A 3,189-nucleotide genomic window follows, 5' to 3' on the forward strand; every position below is an offset into this window, starting at 1 on the left:
GTTTGCTGGTGGTAATTTTTAAGCTTGATTCTGAATAGACTTAATAAGAAGGGCACTTGAAAGACGTGGCTCAAATTTTTCTCTTTAAGGTGTCTTGAAATTATAGGCTCACTCTCCCCAAATTTCAAAAGGTAAAGCCGTTCAAAAAGGCTTTACCTTATGGGCAAAGCAGTGATAGAAGCTTTAGAGTCATTTCAGAAAAGCACATTGTTTTCCCTCTTAAATCATTCCTTAATACTCGTGGAATGAAGGCAAAGAGAAAACCAAGAATAAAACTAGCCAAGCACTCCAGCAATTGGGCTTCCTGACTATTTTCCCTGTTCCAAAGAAAAGGGAGACACCAGCCTGCAATAAATACTTCATAGACAACTGAACTTTTGCAATGTCAGTCAGCATTTGATGCCCCATATCTCCTAATTCTTCTTGTTGCCGGTAGTTGGCCTGGCAGTAGTAGTTAAATTGGAGCAATTAATCTGTACATTGAGGAAGGGCTTCCTTTAACAGTTGAAGGGTGCTGTCTGGCAGGATTTCAAAGACTTGTAGTGTTTTTAGAGTGGGAATTGCTTCAAGTTCAAGTAAAGTTTTGGGTTTATCATAGCACCGAGTGAGTGATATGTATTGGAGGTAGTTGAGCTGGAGAATATCTGAAAGCAGTCATTCTTTAGCTTTAGCATGACATTATCACTTAAGTTTAGGTGGATATCTAGACCCTCATTGGGGCATCTTGTGATTAAAGTAGAGACATTGGATTTCAGGAGATTCTTTCGGCAGCCGCTGAGATTCAGCTGGGTGATGCTCTCTGACAAATGCGCAACAACCACTTGCACATGCTTTTTCAGTGAAGTCATATCACCAGCAGAGGTTTAGCTCATCCAGTCTGGAACAGCTGGATTAAGAGAATCCAGAACACCCAGAAAGGTTTAGTTGCACTAAATTTGAGTTCTGTGCAAGATTATTGATAATGGAATCTGAAAGCCATAGGTCTTCCAGAAAACTTAGATTCTGCAACTTGGAGCCCCGAGACAGAATGCCATGGAGGGCAGACACATCTATAACTGAGTTCAACACATCCCTCTGCTGTATATGCAGAGGGCTGAAATCTTCAACCAATGGTTGGTCATAAATGATTATTGGCAGTGGAAGGCAACCAACCCAGACGAATCACATCCGGGTGAAGATTTTTACCTGTGAGGTATAAAGTCTGCCATAGAGACTCAACAGACGCTAGGGTAATACCACCTCTTAAAACATCAAAGGCCTTTAGCAGCTCAGTGAGGCACAGACAGGAAAAGATCTCCAAGAGCAGCTCATCTGGAAAGGAGTCCCATGAAACACCTGGAAAGTTCTCTCCATTTAGTTTAGGCCTGTGAATGATCACAGTCTTTATCATTCCTTTTGCTCTTCAATCATTTCCTTGGATGGCTGTGTGATTGGCCCAGGTTTTAGAGCAGTTCCTTGGGGATATTCTCACTGTCTGCCTCCTCCTTCTCCAGGGCAGAGACCCCGATGCCTGCCAGTAGTTCAGAAGTCTTGCTTGAATCCTAACCCCACATGAAGCTGGTGGTAACATTGCTACTCTGGTCTGGAATCTCTTGAAGGTGCTTCTTGTGCACGGCATCTGCAGGTTTGGGAGTTTTAAGTACATGCATTAATTGCACAGCTGCCTGTCTCCTGGATTCCTGCTTTGGTGCACGGCAGCCTCTAGCTTGCTTAGAAACCCAGCAGCTAGATCTATGAACTCTAGCAACATTTCAAGTGTGATGGGCACTCCCTTTTATTGTTTTTTAAGGTCCACTTTTCCTTTCTGGAATTAAAATTATTTATTTTTTTAAGTGTATAAATGTATAAGGTACAAATGTAATTGTGTTACATACATAAATTGCCTAGTGGTGAAGTCAGGGCTTTTAGGTTAGCCATCACCAAATAATGTACGTTGTACTCATTAAGTAATCTCTCATTATCCATCCCTCTCACACCCCACTCACTCTTCAGAGTCTCCATTTGTTTATTATTCCACACTCTAAGTCCATGTGTACACATTATTTAGCTCCTACTTATAAGAACATGTGATATTTATCTTTCTGTGTCTGACTTGTTTCACTTAAGATAATGGACAGGTCTGTCCACATTGCTGCGAATGACATGATTTCATTCTTTTTTTATGGCTGAATAGCACTCCATTTTGTATATATGCCACATTTTCTTTATCCAGTCTTCTGTTGGTGAACAGGTTGATTCCATATCCTTGCTATTGTGAATAGTGCTGTGATGAACATATGTGTGCAGGAATCTTTTTGATATAATGATTTATTTTCCTTTGGATACTCAGTAATGGGATTGCTACAAATTGCTACATCTATTTTTAGTTCTTTTAGAAATCTCCGTACTGTGTTTTCATAGAGGTTGTACTACTTTACATTCCTACTAACAATATGTGAGTTCCCTTTTCTTCACATCCTTGGCAACGTGTTATTTTTTATCTTTTTCATAACAGTCATTCTGACTGGTGTAAGTTGATATCTCATTGTGCTTTAAATTTGCATTTCTCTGATGATTAATCATGTTGAGCATTTTTTCATACGTCTGTTGGCCAGTTATATGTGTTCTTTGAAAAATGTCTATTCATATCCTTTCCCCACTTTTTAAGGGATTATTTTTTATTGTTGAGTTGTTTGAGTTTCTTGTAAATTCTGGATATTAATCCCCTGTCAGATGCATAGTTTCAAATATTTTCTCCCAGAATGACTAAATTAAAAAAAAAAAACCTTTCCAAATTAAGTGTTAATTGGGATGTTATATTAGTCATTATATTTTTCTCTAGTAAGACAGAACCAATAAAATATATATACATACATATACATGTATCTACATATTATATATATGCATATTATGTCTCTCTCTAGAGAAATATACATGTATGCATTTTATTGTCTCTATATATCTATATATATAAAGAAATATATATAGATATATAGAGAGAGAGACAGAGAGAGAGATTGAGAGAGAGAGACAGATATGAGTGGGGATTTATTAGTAAAATCAGCTTACAGGATTATGGAAGCTGAGAAGTCCCATGATAGGCTATCCACAAACTGAAGACCCTGGGATGCTGGTAGCATAGCTGAGTCCAAGTCTGAAGACATGAGAACTCAGGCGTAAGTCTTGTAGTTCAAAGGCCAAAGAGCTTGG

The 3,189-nt window shown here is 38.6% G+C and overlaps 1 pseudogene; it reads right to left on the reverse strand.

Moving 5' to 3' along the window:
- Window positions 1–359: 359 nt before the first annotated feature.
- Window positions 360–1,649, reverse strand: LOC105544879 (annotated as a pseudogene).
- Window positions 1,650–3,189: the final 1,540 nt, after the last annotated feature.

The sequence above is a fragment of the Mandrillus leucophaeus genome, unplaced genomic scaffold, assembly GCF_000951045.1.
Source record: "Mandrillus leucophaeus isolate KB7577 unplaced genomic scaffold, Mleu.le_1.0 Scaffold311, whole genome shotgun sequence".
Taxonomy (NCBI): Eukaryota; Metazoa; Chordata; class Mammalia; order Primates; family Cercopithecidae; genus Mandrillus; species Mandrillus leucophaeus.